The 17,607-nt window shown below is 44.1% G+C and overlaps 1 long non-coding RNA gene across 2 annotated transcripts; it reads right to left on the reverse strand.

Moving 5' to 3' along the window:
• Nucleotides 1-3,275: 3,275 nt before the first annotated feature.
• Nucleotides 3,276-7,714, reverse strand: LOC147247868 (uncharacterized). Of its 2 annotated transcripts, XR_015109476.1 has the most exons (4): nt 7,603-7,714; nt 7,470-7,491; nt 7,164-7,391; nt 3,276-4,516 (listed from the first exon to the last, which is right to left on the reverse strand). It is a non-coding gene; the product is annotated as an uncharacterized LOC147247868 (long non-coding RNA). The 2 variants fall into 2 exon arrangements; XR_015109475.1 differs by having other exon boundaries at nt 3,277-4,516; nt 7,470-7,609.
• Nucleotides 7,715-17,607: the final 9,893 nt, after the last annotated feature.

The raw sequence follows: 17,607 nt of genomic DNA on the forward strand, positions 1-17,607 counted from the left end.
CTGTGCTGACTGGCTAAACCACTTGTGCAAGCCAGTTCCATTATTTTCTAGCTCTGGAGGTCGAAGGGTCTACCAGCAATCGTTCCAGGTACGTTAGAGGCAGAGATTTTTATAACCTGTAATGGAAATAAACCCAAAATATTTAAAATAATAACAAAACTAATATAAAATACATTTCATTCAATGTGTTTTTCAAGTAATAGGTTGATTTACATGTGGATTTGATTCAAACAATTTCTAAAACTGTGTAATGCCTTTACCATGCGCTTACAGCTGTTCCTGTTTCCTCTACAATGTGTGAATTACAAAAAATTTCCCCGGATACAAAATCTCTGTTGCTACCCAGAGAAGTCCAGCACTCTGGTCCTGACTGAAATATCACGCGTGCATGTTGACAGGGGAACCTGCTCTTGCTCACTGCAGGTTTTCAGGGATATGTCTTGGATAGATGACCTTGAACTTTGACACAGATATTTATGAAAATATTCCCCTGAAAACCACACGCCTAAAGTTTAGAAGTTTTGTCAAAAATTCGTTCATAGCGTAGCTTCTTTCTGCTTCTGACGATCATGAAAATGGTGCTCAAATGTGACAATGATGTCAAAAAACAAAAAGCATAAGTAGATATTCCTAACTAGATAGTGCTATTGATTTGTTAACCCAGTATCACGTCGGTCTGCAGGACCACGAGCAGACTTGCAAAGCTTGCTTAAAAAAAAAAAGTCATATTAGGTCCAACTTTGTTGTCTCAGCTTTCTCTACTTTGAAAATAACAGCGACTAATGCACTGACCCCTCACCCTGAATTCCAGTTGACCACTGAGAGCGAGGCTCATGCCCCCGGATAGAGCGCCAGATGGAACAAGCCTCCAAAGAGCTTGGAAGAAAGAAAAAAAACAAAAACCTTTCAGAGGAAAAACATGACTACACATAAGAGAGCTCACTTTTTTTTTTTCTTTAGCTGAGTGACTCACTTTCCATCTCGCTGGAAGCTGGTCGTTCTGTTGAGTGTGCAGTCTGCAGCTCACTGAGTCCAGATTGAATTAGAAAATAAATAGGGATTTAGTGCAATAAGCACTAAAACTGATAACTGTGGCAGTTCCTGGGACTGCCTGCTACATTATTTCCACCTCCTCTCATTGGGACGTTTAGCAGTCCGTAGGCAGGCCCTGCACTCTGTGTGACCTGCTAATATTGCAGAAGGTCAATGCACCACTGGTGGCTCTACACTGTCCCTGGGGGGGGGGGCTGAACAAAGCAGCCTGCATGATATATAGAGCATCCTGGTTCTACTGACAACTCTGCAGCTTTGTCACATTTTACTCTGAACCTGAGCGCGGTCCCACAAGGCCCGGTGTCTACCAGTGACTCTCTGGAGTGTGTGGATTTAAAGCTGCAGTGTATAAACAACACACCCTCACTATAAGCCTTTAATTCTATAGACAGTCATTAAAGAACTGCATGCCTCTTACACTTGAAAAATTAGTAATCCTAATCCTCATAATCCATATCAACAACTGTACATAACACATTTGTCAAGTAAAAGGACATTTAAGTGACAGACAGCTTGAATGAACCAGCGAGTGTCACTTCAGATGATGTTTTTTTTTTTTAATTTACATTCAATAACTTTATATTCAGTATGTCTGCAAGTCACATTTCCCGAAATGTACATTACATTAAGAGAGGCCAATGAGCATCAAGTGCAGGTTCAAATCCAGAAGTCTGTAATCTTCACAAATTAGCAATGGTCCAATAAAAGGGATTGGTTCAGTTCCCAGCGTCACCTCTGGGTCCGGCGGGCGTCTGCCAGACAGAACCGTCTGAGTGGCAAGGAGGATATGAGGTAGGAAAATGGCTGGAAAGGGCAAAAAAAGAAAAAAAAAGAAAAATGCAAGAAAAAAAATGAGAGAGAAAGAAGTCAGTGAAACACTGTTAACAGTGACACGGTGGTGCGGTGGTCAGCTGGTTGGGACCTTGCGTGGGCTCTCTGCTGGTGCTCAGACAGAGGGGTTTTCTGTCTCTCTATATCAGCCCAGTGTTAACGGAGGGGTAGGCGCCGGCTGCTTTGGCTTTTTTTCTTTTCCTTTTTTTACGTTTTTACTTATACATTTTTTTTAATATAATTTAACAAAAGAAAATATCTAAACAATACAGCATAAATGTGTCAAAACCTTTTTTGGATTAAATACTCTGATCATTGACCCTCCCTCCTCGCTCCCACTCGCCCTCCCCGGTAAACTATGTCACTAAATAGATCAGCGACCATTACATAGACTTTTGTTCCAGCTCACAACCTACACTGACAATAAATTTCCGCCAGTGTAGCCTCTATAGCTAGCCAGCAAAGTCGGCAAATGGGTTTCTTACCTGTCCAGAAGAAAGGCTGCTACTTGCACATCCGTAGCTAAACCTTTAGATTCTTTTTGACTCCTCCAGCGAGAAAATGAATCCCCAAGAATCACTCGCGTTGCACCAAGCCTTTTATCCTTCTCCCTCATATCTACTGCTTGTTCTACAAAAGACCTTTTCCTTTTTGCTGTGTTTTCTTCTGGATCCATGCTCGTCCTCCTTGATGCTGCTCACCCAACACCAATCCAACAAGGCGTTGATACCCACTTTAGGCTTCCTGGTCTCAGCCTTTCGACGGACAGCTAAGCTGCCCAATCAGGTGCAGTCTGGTTTTGGCTGTTGATGGACAGCTAAACAGGCCAACCAATCTAACTGGTAGCGGTTTTTGATTGAGTGGAGGTAAAGTTGGTCCTGCACTCCTTAGGTATCAGGGATTTCGATGCTTCCTTTTTTTTTAAACATCATAGTTTATTGATTGCCATCAAGACATCGTGACAAATTCAGGGATTATAACAAAAAGTACATCGAAATCTGGGAGGCTACCCCTCCTCTAAGTGAGATGGGCTCCAGCTCACCACAACCCTGGGTAGGATGAGCTCAAAGACGATGGATGAATAAAAGTTCAAACATGTAACATTTAACACCTTCAATCCCGGATGAAATTTGCTGAAAAAGCCTTGACAGTTATACCCAAAGTAAAATGACAGCTGTTCCTGGAGTGAATACATGATTTTTAGTCTCAAGGTAATCCTAAAGTTTAGGTAATCAAGCAGTTGAAGTCAGTCTGATAGCTACGGGCACTCAGTCGAGGAAGTTTGAACACAGGAACTGAGGGTTTTTTTCATTCTAAAATGATTTTGAAAACAAACAGGTGCCTGCAGATGAATAGAGCTCAGAGGTAAAGCTGGAACACAAAAGGAGCCAGTGCGTTAAGACTGACCTGATTAGACCAGAATAAATCCAGACATGTGTGCCAAATGTGCCATTTTGGATCTTGGGACAGTGTGCAGAAGGCTAAAGGCTGTGATACAAGGGAAGATAAGCAAGCCAATACACTCGTGCTGCTTTTAAGAGTTTAACATTTAACAAAAAGAGAGTTATGCGAGCGGCCCTTCCTGGTAAACACATCCTGCATTCATCTGTCAATCACATCAGGACGGTTGACACATATTTGAAAAGTTAAACATCATGGCACATAAATTATGTTGTAAAAAGGCCAAACATAAAAGAAAAACCCTTTTAAATTAGGGGTTCCACTTCCGTATCAGTACAAAGCCATTATTTGAACTCGCTTTAAACGACATCCACGTTGAAACTCAATGAATTGGAATAATAGATGGCATATTGGCTGAATATCATCACGCTAACTGCATATTACCTCGCCCACAAAAAAAACATTTCACTCACGTGATGTGTGAGAAACAGCTTAGTTGTGCTCGGGAGCAAGAAGGTAGTGAAAACCACATTACCACCCTAACACGGCGATACAAGCACATGGAGGCAGACAGACACTCTTCAGAGGCGTTTAGGTGTTTATTCTGCTCATTTTCATGAATGAAAAGCTTAAACTAGCTCAGATCCAACGCACTCTGCTGCCCTGGCCGTCACCGACACCAGCACTGTGGTGTGTGGAGCGTCATGGCAGGACATGCTGGTGTTTTGTGTTGGGGACCCATCTGCTCGCGGTGTTCGGCATGTGTCCGCTCTGTTAGCCATGAAACAACAAATCACAGCTGGTTCATCCTCAAAGCTGAATCAGTGTAGAATATCTCAGCTGAAGGTAACAGCACGCGGGTCTCACGAGAGACGACATGTTGAGAGATGTTGTTTATGCAGAGAATCGCAGCACCAGTCAGGATGGTGATGGGGGTGTGTTTACACCAGCAGTGGCCTTAAAATACGTTTGCGTCTGTTCTGCACTATTTATTCCCTCCATGCATGTGTATGCAAGTACAGGCTGGAAAGTGATGAACGAGGAGAGGATCAGGGAGTAGGGGTGAATTAGAGAAGAAGCAGGTGTAAGGAACAAAACTTGAAATTAAAAGACAATAAAACAGCTGACAGAGGCTGCTCAGCTTCCCCTTCAGGTTTTTCCGGCGGGTGGTGTCATCCCGGGTCTTCAGAGTTTTGGGGCAGCGTTGCTTCTGGGCCTCTGGCTGACAGGACTGCGATGGAGGAAAGCAGATGGAGGATTATAGCTGTCCTAATTGCCTGCCCTGCTAACACACCCCCATCTGCCGAAAGGGGATCCTTGAGGCTTTTTCCTCCTCGCCAGACGCCAGTGCTCCGTTGTGTCGCCATTGTGTGGATATGACTGATGCACCCATCCCGACCTTCACCTCCAACACACACAGCCAAGAACGTCTCAATTCTAAACCACAGATTTCCTTGCCATGACAGAATAATTCATCCTGATATCATAATGGAGCATGAGACATACAAAGTCAATATAAATCGTTTAATATTTTATATTCATGTTGCTGCCATGCAACGAGTTGTGATATTAAAGACTGGGAATGTTTGAATCCTCTTCTGGTGTGTGTCTGAGCTGCAGGCTCAGAGTAACTGTCAGAATGCATCAACCTAATACTTGACAGCAGCCACGTCTTTGTTAAATCCAGTGGCTTTTCAATTCTTAAAGAAATAAATGTCTTTCTCAACAAGTCCTGACCCACAGCAGTCGTCTGTTCCGTCCTTCTGGGACGTAACGTAACCACGTTGGAGCCTCGGTTACAAATCAGCATGTTAAAATAACAATGCTTTACCATGTGTTCAGGTCTGGTTCAGTTCAGCTTCAAACAACCTCGATACTGGAGGCAGAGCATCGTGGTTTGGGCTCAAATAACTATTTTTTTGTTCAGACACTCCTGGTTTAACACTACATCGATTCACTGCTGGCAGAGGGGACAACAGCGCTCCCAAGGGCCAGCGGCGATGGAGGTTGGTGTGTGAGGTAGACTCTGTCTGCAGCTCCACAGCTTCAACTTTGACTTTTTAAGAAAATAATTCAAGATGCTCATTTGCACTGATCTTTGACTGCTATTAGCATAGCTTAATCTATTTTTTGTGGCATTTGTTTGTTTGTTTGTTGTCTGTCGGCAGGATTAGACAGCAACCATGAGGCCAATCAGACCTAAGATGAAGGAGGTGAAGGAAGGATGCGTTATGTTTCAGAGCAGGTTAGTCATAGCGCCACTGGGCTGACATGATCAGTCCCAAATCTAGCCGGACACGCCTTTACTGCCATGTTGCATCAAGGTCCAAATGGAAATGATGTAATAGTTTTATGTAAATTAGGTATTTTCACCCCAGAGTCCACAAAGTAACATAAACCTTGTGATACTGAGCTCACCAAAAGAATGTACAGATGATAACACAAACTCTACGCCGTATAAAAGAAAATGTAATCAGACGGGGTCAAAGAGCGCACAGTCTAAGGACTCGTGTTAGTTACTAGAGACAGTAAACCCCAGGAACTGGACTCCACATGTTTACGTGTTTTCAAAACGTCCTGTTTGATGAGAGTCCAGGAATCTAAAAGCTGAACTGAAGCTACAGTTGTGATGTGTGACGTGTTCTCTAGCAACTGAGTTTGCTGTTAGGTGCACATAGGAGGTCTCCAAGTGTCCTCTGCTTCTTTTATCCTTTTAATAAACTGATATCTGTTTATACACATCTTTAATCTAACTGCTATACTTCTGGCTTCAGTCGTTTTAAAGAACAGGGCAAAGAGGCACCCCGACGTAAAGGTGGAGTAACCCAACTGTTGGTGCTTCAGAGAGCAGCAAGCACACCTCTCTGGTGTGAGTCAATGAAATGGCCTCTGAAGTGATGCAAACACAGCTATTTTGTGTGTGTGTGTGTGTGTGTGTGTGTGTGTTCATATTATGGAAAACTATTATCAAAAAAACCCTTATCCAAGACATATGGCGGTCCCATTCTGCTACAAATACCTCCCGCTCTTGCTCCGTATGGTGATGTGCCTCCAGGCGAGACAGCGGTGTTACGATTGTCCTGTGAAATGGCCCAAGGCATCTGATTTAGTGGTGATTAGCGGTGTCCGGGGGTGGAGGGGTGTGTGTGTGTGTGTAGGGGGGGTGCATTCATGGTGTTCTAGCCTGTGGACATACAGCCTTCACCGAGAAAAACAGCCTCCAGGGAGGATTTGGAGCCACTATTCATTCAGTGCGAGATAAAAGCAAACTGAGAGTGAGATTGACAATTATAGCCTGAAAGCATCCAGAGGAACAAAATCACACTCAGGCAGGGCAGGTTTGAATAATTATTGAATTAAAAGGCCATTGATCACTGACATTTTAGACTAAAATGAGACCTTACCTCAGTGTGGACAGCGGATTTTCTGGTGTGGGGGGGGCTCAGGGTGCATGACGGAGCATTTGACTAAAGACCCAATGATGAGAAAGTACTCAGGCGTGAATGAAGACGGATGAGGAGAGCAGAGCGCCACCTGTAGCCCCACAACCCTCCACCGCAGCCTTTCAAACACGAGAGGACAAGAACAACAGCTGCCGGCTGACCTACATCCAAAACCCTTCAGTATCTCAGTAGTTTATCTCAGTGAGGCTGAATTCCAAAACGTCAGTCAGTAAAACAAATTGAGTTAAGTGTAATTTTCAATCACGGTTAAGGCAGACATGAATACCTAATGGAAGAATATTTGAATAAAATGTCATTATTGCTACTGATGGAATGGGCTTCCTTTTTGGTGCGTCACTAATCTAAGCGTGATCGGGCTCGCCAGGACGCCGCCGATGCACTCTTCTGATTAATGCAAACACCAGCTGCACGCACCTGACTCACTCAAGCTCTAATCCATGATGCTCCATAACCCGCTACTGACAGCAGGAGTCTTCAGAGTAAACGCCACCAGACTGAGACCGGCGTTGACACACTGACACCGCGCTGCTAATCTCCATGAGTCGGCAGCATCAAAGCCCAGTGTCCAAGGTTACTTTCACATACTTCGCTCGACGTGCTGCAGTTTGTCTGTGGTTCTCTCCACGACGACACCGTGTGTTACTAAAGACAAAAAAGGATTTGTCAGTTTCATGCGTCGCTTTAAGACCAGGAGGATTAGTGTCGCGTGAGGTTACACACAGTTAACAAGCAGTTTTCACCACTGATGCACAAACGACATAAACGGCGGAGAAAAAAAACATCACATTAGTCACCAATAATTGATCTTAATAAACTGAATCAAGCAGAGCCATTAACTATTAGCAAGTGTAACCTTTGAGTATATTGGAAAAACAAACAGATGTGAGCTCCGGAGGACGGGCAGGGTCAGCGCAGGTGTAATTAATAACGTTAATTATAGCTCTGTTCCATTTAGGCGAGCCAGAGCTCTGATATTGTTCATGCTGAATGGCTGTGACACTCAATGGAACACAACCGTAATTAGTTTCACCAGTTACACCTGTGTTTACCTGCTATGTCGCGTCAGATGGGCTGCAGTGCGCATTTAATCCCCATAGATGCACAGCACCTGTGAATATTGACGCTGTAAAGCACCGACTGGGAGAACTGGGTTCTCATGCTGGGCATCAGACCAGAAGGGGTCACTCTGCCACCGTCACTGTGTCTGTATGCTTCAGCATGACAAGCACTCAAACACTCCACAAGCTTGTTTGTATTCACACACTCACACACGAGAGAAACCGTGCTCTTAAATGTAGCTTATCTTTTAGCTGGTTCTACCAATCTGCCGAGACAGACTTTCTGATTTATTCATTTTTGCGTTTGAGAACATCTGTCCAGGTGTGCTTAACCAAGACACACAGTGCAGATGAACTTTGTATTAGCACAGGTAAAAAAAAAAACCTGGAGATTTTGTGATGATATTTTGTTCCATGTCTGCTCTTGCACTGATCTCTCTCACACACATATACGTTGCCTCTCAAGCACAAAAAGCACTCACTGATATTTTAATCATCCGTCTCCGATTGCTCCGCACTCAGCTGCACCTGCTCCATCGTCCTCTCTCTGTTTTCCTACCTGGGGGGAAGGTGAGCAATGAGGCTCGGGCAGAGGAGAGGACTCTGATTTGTATTCATTTGCGGCTGATCTCTTGGGAGAGAGCAGGAAAAAGAGAGAGAGAGAGCGAGAGAAGCCTTTCTCCCCCTCCTACCATCGCTGCAGCAGAAACAAGAACCATTCAATCAATCTGACTCTCCCCCTAAGGCTTGTCCAATCAGCCCAAGATCTGAAACAGAAATTAATCACCTCACCATCTCTAACAATTGATGGCACCAACCAGTGCATGGAGCTTTCAAAGGAAACATGAGTAAAAAAGCCCCAACCACCACCACCACCACTCAACCTCACCCACATCCTCCCCTGGTTCACACCTGCACAAAGCAACACAACAGTTGCGGATCTCAGATCATTGTCTCTTACTATGATAAGCACAGAATCTATTCAAACCCAACGTGCATAAGCAGAAGAGGTCAGAGTTCAGCCATGACACCAGTAGACTGTGACAGAAGACCTCTGAAACACAGTGAGAGCATGGCAACAAGGGAGCGAATCATCTGGACCCTCAAATTTACTCTCGATACGCCTCCGACCCCCATTTGAAGTCATGTTGCCCAGTAAGGACCAGTGTTTCTCAGGATATGTGGTTTCATCAGGTGCTTTTCACAAGAATTAACCAGATTTCACCATCAAAAATATAAATTCAAACATGAGATTCAAGTTAAAAAGAGAGAAAATGTTGTTACACTCAGCTTAATGAAGCTTCCAGGCATTTGTGTTCGTTCAGCTTATATTTAGGTTGTGTGTTTTTAAGCTTCCATTTCGCTTCCAAGTAACATTTTAGCTTAGTTGGTGTTTGTTTTACATTTAGCTTATCGTTTACATTTTAGCTTAATTTTTATGCTTCCATTTAGCTTATGATTCTTTATATCTTAGCAACTTGGTGCTTGTTGTTTAGCTCGTATTTTTACCTTTGAAATCTTTTTTCATACATTTTTTGAACATTCTTACAGTTAGCATCTAGTTGTTCATTTTAGCTAAGTTAGCTAACACTTTACCTTGTAGATTTGCTATCTTACATTTAGCTTCCAGTGGTTCAAATATTAGCTTATTGTGTTTACATTTGACCGTGGAGAGTTTCAATCTCATGTTTAGCTAGTAATTGTTTCAATTTTGTTTTATTTATTAGGCTTACATTCAGCTTTTAATTGTATTATCTTTTTTAGTTTAGATGTTTCGATGTTTTAGTTTGCGTTTTTTTCAAGGTACGATGTGGCTTCTAGCTTTTAGCTTACATTTGTTTCTTTTAGTTCCTAACATTAAAAATATGAATCAATAAACGATGACGATGCCATTTAGAAATATTACTTTTTCTAGGAAGTAAAAGTGAAATTAATGACACCACTCTGGATGCATCAGACCTATTAAAGTAATGAGTTACGTCTGATATTAGAGCAAAATGGAAATACGAATGCTGAAATCACAGCATGGAGGAGCGGCGTCAGAAGACGTGACTGCTTCCACTTACAGGGGAAGTCAGTTGGCGATAAACTGATTTATTTCAGTTTGACTTGGCCAGGCTGAAAAAATCCGCCTCTATTTAAGTGCTTGTCAGATAGAAAAGCATCCTTGCCACTGTCATTTTTACAACCGGCGATCTAAATATTCATGCCGACTTCAGCAGCTGCTCAGTTGTGTGGAAGCAAGAAGGCTTTTTTTTTATTCTGTCCACAACTCTTTGTCCCACCTTACAAGTGTGTGGATGTTTGGAACAGCTGTAAACACTCTGTGCAGTCGTTTCCTTTGAACATTATACCTTCTTCAAGCATATAAGTACCAGAAATAACATGGCTGATTATTACTTGTGGCTATTTTATATATTTGGCAGATAACGGATAAGTCAGTGAGATTTCAGAGTTGCTATTTCACCTCCACAAATACAGATCTTCAAAGAGTCTTTGATCACAGTGTGGTCCGTCCAACCAGGAGACATGATAAAGGGCTCTAACGCCACACACACACACACACACACACACACACAAACACTGTCACTGGCCATTCCACACATGATTGCGATACCATGTGTTGCTGCGCTAAGGAGCATGGTAATTGTGCTTGGGAACAGCTTAAAGGGTAATTGCGCGTGGTGTGCAGGGTGTCTGCAGAAGGCCCTGCAGGCACCAAAGGGGATTTGAGGGGTTTGGGGAGGGGATGACTGATCAGAGCTTTGAGGCTGCTTCAGATCTCCCCTTCATCACCGACACACCCCGCTGGCATTTGACAGTTTGTCAATCAATACGTTGACTGCCTCCAAATCTCGCCAATGCTCTTGAGGAGGAAGTCTCTCTCACTCACCGTCATTCATCTGAGAGTTTTATCTCCGGTAACGGCAGCATCAGTGCGGCGTCGCTGCTACGGAGGCGTGAAGCCGTTTGCTATGAACGCACCTCAGTTAGGAAGGTCGGCGCGCTGGATGACATCAACCCTGGATGAGGAGCAGCAGCTAAATCTGTCACTACCAGGGATTAGCTTCCTAACAGGAGGACTCAGTTACACCTTCCCAGCAACAGCATGGAGGTGGATCCGTCCGGGTGGAGGTGTCTCCAGCAGTGCTTCTCTGACCTACTGGCCGTCATTAGTGGATGACCTACGCTCACTTTTACTCTGTGACACTGATTTGCCCTTCCTCCTACTGACTGACAGTCTGATTAGACTTGCAGTGGTTGTGTGAGAGGACATCAGTCACGACTGAAGCGGCTGTTTGCGAAATAACTGCCTTTCTCTCTACTTTCCTAAGAGTTGGAAGATTGATCGGGTGAGGATTGCTTCTGAAGAAAGCTACAAGGTTGAGTGGTTGTGTGTCTTTGATGTCCATCGACTGCAAAAAGCAAAGACGAGTTTTCTGTTGAGAATCGGCCAATAGAGGAAGAGTTGGAATTCACACGGTAAAAATGATACAGCGTTTGTGTCATTACCACACAGATCTACTGTGTAACGTGCATTAATTAAACTAAAATGTATAAAATGTACAAATCTAAAGCCAGTGTCAGGGAAAACTAAAATATCGCTTGATGCTCAAACTTATTCTAGTGCCACAGCGGTAATTTTGGAATTACCATCTTAAATGCAGTTGTAACGTTCTCATTCACTTCATTTTGTTACAGTATGGCATATAAATACACTTTCCATGTGTCCTTGAGGTAGTGTGTGGCAGTGTAACATACAGTATTGGTCATGGCTGCTAATCAATTGGTAGAGCCTGGGAATCAAACCCACTTGTCAGAGTGGATAACTGCTGATCCAACAAGCCACTGGTGTCCACCATCCCTCTCTGTCTGTCACCGAGTTGTCCAGCCAGGGGACACGCCAGTAAAACACGTCAGTCAGTCAAGACACAACAGCACACGGATCAAACCTGACATGTGCTTTTGTCATAATTACCAAAGCACATGTCACTTTTTTCCCTCGTTGTCCCTCACATGAGAGATGTCGTGCTAAGTCAGGCTGAACTAGGTAGCAAAGCAAAATCTGATAAGGAATCCAAAGATTAGAGTCTCCTGAAAAACACACATTAGCTCTCAGCCCATGAACCACTGACCTGATGACCAAACACACCCTGAAGGTAAATGGACTTTATGAACAAGCATCTACACAGTGAGAGCAAAGCAGGACGACCACAACGTGACAAGTTGGCTGTTGCTGATACAACACAGTCTTTGTGCTTACATATGGCCTATAAAACGGCACTGGTCTGAGGAAATAATGATCACGAATCACACAGATGATTTCTGAAGATGTATTTTCTCTCTTTAGTCCACAGACTTTGTGAAAACTAGAAATAAAGGCATGAAAGAATACTTTTGAAAATCCATCCATTTTCTACTGCTTATCCTGTTAAGGGACACGGGGGTTGGGGGGTGGAGCCTATCCCAGCAGCCTTCAGGTGAGAGGCGGGGTTCACCCTGGACAGGTCGCCAGTCCATCACAGGGCCAACACATAGAGACAGACAACCACTGGCTCTCCCAGCCACGCCTACTGTCAATTTAGAGTCTAGATTAACCTGGTCCTCCCTTGATGTCTTTGGACTGTGGGAGGAAGCTGGAGTACCAGAGAGAACCCACGCAGGAACAGGGAGAACATGGAGACTCACACAGAAAGACCCTGTGCTGGAGCCGGGACTCAAACCTGGAACCAGAACTTGGAACCCTCTTGCTGTGAGGCGACAGCGCTGACCACTGCACTACCGTGCCGCCCTATTTTTGAACATGTCTCTGTTATATCAAAGTCTCCCAGGCTAATGGATGTTGATAGACGTGTCCAAATACCACAGTAACACAAAATATATCAAACTGTCCAAGTAAACCGTCTACAAATATAACCCACATCATAAGACACCCATACAAACAAGAAATCACAAATAATCGTCGGCACGAGACCGTTGCCGGGCAGAACCCTGTTCTGATGGGCCTGTATATTTTCCCTGGTGAGCCACATGACAATTTTTTAAATCAAGGTACCTTTTTAACATCTTATTACATTGATTCATCAATTTTAAGGACTGTATGAACTGACACTCTTGAAATTGTTCCAGAGAGGATAAAACAAACTTTTAAGTGAAATACGAAGACAGTTTCAGCTTATAACCTTCAACTTTAGAGGTTTCAGATCTTAAAGATGATTAGAAGTAGACGATTTTAGTCCTAATTGTTCACTGATGTTTAGACTTGGCTCTGTACGGGGGAGGCTCAGTGCCGATGCTTCCAGCTCCTCTTGGGGGTCTGGGATCCTGAAGAGTTGAGAACCCCTGAACTTCCAACAAGGTCCATGTGATATTTCTAGAGAAATTAGTAGAAATGTCCAGAAACGAGAGGTGTTTCAAAACCTTCAAAACTGTGGGCATGAATGAAACTGCATGCTAGGCCTCATCGTGGTCAGCACACACACTCACGTACAATCCTATCATGTCACGGCTGAGGGAGGTAGGAGCCATTCCCGTGTTTATGGCTGGTGACCTTGCACATCGGACCTGGTTGACCCAAATGAGAAGTGACATAAAGGTGAGTGCCCCCCGGTACCTGTGGGCCTCTACCACCATTTGTATCATCAAAGTGAACCAAAGCAGAACTGACAAAGTGAAAAACAAACATTTAGGCAACAGCGTTGGTGGAATGTATCTGCTTGTTTTTAATCTGCTGCTCCAGTATGAATTATCTGACATGGTGACACACCCAGTAAAATCAGGCTATGAGGCTCCTGTGGCACCGTCTCCCAGTTTCAGTCTGGGATGCAGACACCCTCTCCATCTTTAAGAGCAGACTGAAGACCTTCCTTTTTGATCAGGCTTATAGTTAGGACTGCTTAGGCTGGCCCTTAGATATGCTGCTATAGGCTTAGACTGCTGAGGGATCTCCCATGATGCACTGGGCTCCTCTCTTCCCTCTCTGTCCTCCTGTATGTGTCATATATAAATCATACTCATATGTGTTACTAACTCGTCTTCTTATTTGGAGCCTTCAGGCTCCCCTCATCCCAGATCCCGGGTGCTGCTCGAGGAGGCTGCAGACCTGAAGAGGCTCAAGCTGCCACCCGTAGCTCCACCTGCTCACGTCCCCGTCTGTCCATCAGTCTCTTCCCTTTATCACTCTCTTTCTCTCTGTCCCACTCTTTCCTTCTGTATATCTGTCTTCCTCTATTATCCGTCTTTGTCGCTGCCTTGCTCTCCTGCTCTCTTTCCCTCCAACCGGTCAAAGCAGACGTCCGTCCTCACTGATCCTGGATCTGCTCGACGTTCCTGCCTGTTAAAAGGAAGGTTTTCGTCGCCGCTGTTGCAGGATGTGCTTGCTGATGGAGAATTGTTGGGTGTAGATTCATTGAAGGAGTGAGGGGCTGGACCTGCTCTACCTGTAAAGTGTCATAAGATATCTTGTAGATATCTAGTTGTGATTTGGCGCCGTACAAATAAAACTGACTCGACTAAAAGGCATGTTAGGATAAAATCTTTAAAGAGGCTTAAGATTCAGAAAGGAGAGCGCCAATGAGGCTGAGGTCCTGAGGTGGGGGGGGGGGGCACTCAGGACAGATGTTTGTCTTGCAGATGAGGGGCAGAGGAACATAAAGCAGCACAGTCTTCACTACTGAAGGAGCTCCAAGCCCCAAAGCTGGAGCTCTCATGAAAGAATCAGACTGTTGAGACTTGCCAAGGGTGCAGGACTGAGCATTGATCACTTTAACAGTTGAAGGGAGTTGAAGCCAACACTTTAAACAACTCACCCTTTTTACACGCTTATCTTTTTTGTCTTTGCTGTTTCAAGACCCTCGGGACACCGAATTTATGCAGACATCAGCTGATTTCTGCTGGCCTGAGGCAGCACAAGGAGCCAGGAGGAGAAGGAGAGAAACACAGAGAGCAAAGTCACCTAAAACTGTAAACTGGCACAGAGTGAGAATGTTTCCTTCCATCCAGCGTCCTTGAGTGGACGTCCACTCCCTCCCTCCTCTGCTGGGATCTCTGGGTCTTTGTAAGCTCTGGCTGTGGAAGAGAAGGCCTTCAGATGCTGGTAGGCAGCGTGACCCTGCTGAACGCCGACAGCTATTTCCAACTGTCATGAGTTGGTTCTCACTGGCTGCCGCTGCCTTGGCCTGCGACGTTTGAACGTCATTGGATCGTCGCATCAACTCGTTTGTGTTTCTGATTTATCACAAATTTTAACATTTTCAGAAAAGCTGTGTGTGGAATAGTGAGCGATTGCATTTAATGGCTTGTCGGCCACAAACGCACCTGCTAACAATTTTATGTGCCATCAGTAAAGAGATGAAGCACACGGCTGTGACTTGAAGGTGAGCTGATCCAACACTTGGTATTTTATTGAGACACCAACATCAGGAACACACCATACATACATACAATTACATACATACATCACGCACAACACAAGCAGCCAAAAAGACATCAGGACAAAACACAATCACAATGAGTAACTAGTGATCAGGGCCCTTGGTAGGGGCCCGATATCGGCATTAATCAATGAATGAGCCAAAATTCCCATATTAATGTCCAGGTAAACGTCAAGCTACATGCTGCAGAGATAGAAAAGTCATAGAAAGTGTCAAGTGCAGCATCACGAAGTCAGGCTGCATATATTTCTGCCTTTAATGAAGTTGAGGAATACGGTAGACTATTTGCTTCACATTTGTTGTTTCGATAGCAGGTTGCACAACCATGAAAATGCACTGTTAATAACTGCGTGGTTGTCTTACAGAGGGGAAACGACTGTAACAGTGTGGGACGCGACCAAGTGGTATTTATGAACCTCTGTCTCAGACAGGTTACTCCGACTAAATGATACCTCACTTGTAGAACTGAAGCGAAAGAAGAAGAAAAAACCCCAGCTCATTGTGGTTCTACCCTGGTAATAAATGTCTACAAGAAGCTGTCCAAGAAAAAGACCCTGTTTACTTCTCGTTTTTTTTGCCAGAACACTCAGGATAATACCTGTTAGCAAGTGAACTGTAGGGATGTTGGCTGGCAGCTTTAGCTGGACAGAGTCAAGCAAGCGGTTTCTGCTGTTTCCTCTCTTTAAGTTAGCTATGCTAATTGCTGACAGGAATTTCATATTTTCCATACAAACATAGGAGTGGAACCAATATTTTCATCTTAGTCTCTGCAAGAATGTGTATATTCCTAAACCTCCTTCCTTACCTCAAAAACTACCTCCAAGTTTTAACGTCTTTCATCAAACCAATCTATGTAATTGCCTTTTCAGTTACTTCAATCTTCTTTTTGTGGTCAAGTACAACCAAGATGGCCACTCTGCACTCAAATTTCACCATTTGCCTTGATCTGAAAGTTGCAATCAGATCAGTTACCCACTAATGCAGGCTAACTCTCTTAGCTTCACCACGCTTAAAATGCAACAAAGACCCCATGAGAAACATCAAGCAAATAGATAGCAAGATACGATGCTAATCAGCCAACCGGCATTAAATCAGGATTATCCTGGCAAAGCTGTATAGCTTACACAGTGATATTATTGAGGTATTTGGAAAAATGCCCAACTATGAGCAATCACGTCCACAGCCACTGCTCAGAAGTGACGTTAAGCCACCAGAAGAATTCGCTAATAGGTCTGCGTGGAAGGGCTCAGACTGGAAAGCAGCTGGCCAAGACCGAAAAGTCAAGACAACTCATATAACCATGACCACATTTAATCAGCAGCAGCCTGTACACCAAGACAATGAGCAGTTCATTAGTGCTCCTGCAGGGACGAGGACGCGAACACCCCCAGGCAGCAGAGAGACACTTCTGTTTGCTCAAGTTTTTACATTCGCCTCTCAGTTCCATCAAAGTGGCTACTCATGACAGTAAATGACCTCTTATGCCATAGAGACATGAAAGAGATAGACCTCACTCACGGCACTGACGATCATTTATTATAATAATAATAATAATAACAATTATGATTAGGATCCTCACTGAGTCTAACATAAATGATGATAATAACCCTCTTCCTACAATTTCACTGCGATAAATCCGTCACAGTCACAAACGGCCTATAAAATCGTATCAAAGCCTTTCGCAACTTCTTCAGACTCCAACCTGACAATCTCTGAATTTCGCATTCTCCATGTGACCTCAGGAAGAATAGCTGTAGCTATGCTCAGCTAATGATGGATCCTAATCAAATCAAATCAAGTCTGAATCACTCGTGACAGCCTGTGAGCGCCACATTAGTCCGCCCAGCACGCCCACATCCCCTCCCAGAGCCGTCAGTCTCCACCTGTCACGTAGCCTCCGCAACACAAAACTCCCAACAAACCAAAGACAGAAATCATTCATTCAGGACTTTCGGCGGGTTTAAAAGAGCCAGCTGACCAGCTGAGGTAGTTGGGGCATCAAGCAAAAAGCTACCCGGTTAAGAAAATACCAGATGAGGAGAGATTTGTTGTGAAGCGGAGATTTTTTATCTTTCCTGCCCTGCTTAGGATGCCTTGAGGGGTGTGTTATCAGGTCAGGGACTCGCAACAACTGTGGTGACAGGTTTTATTTGTCAAGCCTGAGAGGGAAGCCAGAGTTTTCTACTTTGCTGTAAACTGAGTGAAACTCTTGTGATTTAGAAACAAAATTAACTATTATGAATTCTATGTATGGTCGCTGCTACAGTATTTTTTTTGTGTGTGTGTGTGTGTGTGTCTTGCAAACCCATGTGAGTTTAGTTATAAAACGATTAGCAGTAAGTGCTTCTCCAGAGTCAGTTATACATC

Source organism: Aulostomus chinensis, chromosome 16 (genome assembly GCF_037954235.1).
Source record: "Aulostomus chinensis isolate RoL2024-O1b breed Wild chromosome 16, RoL_Achi_v1.0, whole genome shotgun sequence".
Taxonomy (NCBI): Eukaryota; Metazoa; Chordata; class Actinopteri; order Syngnathiformes; family Aulostomidae; genus Aulostomus; species Aulostomus chinensis.